This window comes from Ovis aries, chromosome 11 (genome assembly GCF_016772045.2).
Source record: "Ovis aries strain OAR_USU_Benz2616 breed Rambouillet chromosome 11, ARS-UI_Ramb_v3.0, whole genome shotgun sequence".
Classification (NCBI taxonomy): Eukaryota; Metazoa; Chordata; class Mammalia; order Artiodactyla; family Bovidae; genus Ovis; species Ovis aries.
Window position 1 is genome coordinate 11306398 of NC_056064.1, and position 766 is coordinate 11307163.

Here is a 766-nt window from a genome sequence, read left to right on the forward strand (position 1 = left end):
TGCTGAGGACAAGGATTTACAGGGTACCCCTTACCCTTGTCTTCTCTTCCCTGGCTCCCTCCTGGAGATGGTGGGTGACAGTTAGCAGTTTTGGAAAAGGAGCCAGGAAGGGTAGGGAGCCAAAGAGGTGAGGAGTTGCTAGGAGGGAGACCCAATACACCTTTGGACATCAGTTTCTCTTCTCATTTAGGACTGTGAACCTGGACTGGATTTTGTCTTTTTTTTACCCCATCTTAAGACCAAACTTCAAGGATTTGGCAGAGGACTGGACAAACAGCGGTCTCTGCCAAGCCTCAGTATCCCTTCTAGGGGGTGAGGTGCAGGGGGTTGATGGTGCACACATCTGACTGTTGTTCCAGGAAGCCGCAGGCTCTGACTCCAACCAGCTCTTCAGTTCCTTGTCTGAAGCAGCCACACAGATCCCACCAAGAACTCCCTACCTGTGAGCGTACTTCCCCCACATTGCAAGGCTGCGTATCCCTACTCAAAGGTGACAGATTCTTGTATACTGTCTCCCTGCCCTTCTGGGGTTTTCATGGGTCCTGGAATCCAGACCCACCATCTGGGGAGTAGCGTGAGATCAAAGGCACGATTGCTGCCTTGGTCCTAAATTACTTCCCTCTAAGCTCAGAGGCTCCAGGGTACAAATGCACAGAGGCACTAAGGGTTCCCCCTGGCCCTTGAGAAACTCAGTAAGGAAGAGGGAAAGCAGAGACTGTGGCGGAGCCAAGAAATGACAAGTCAGGAGTAAAGAGCATCCACACAC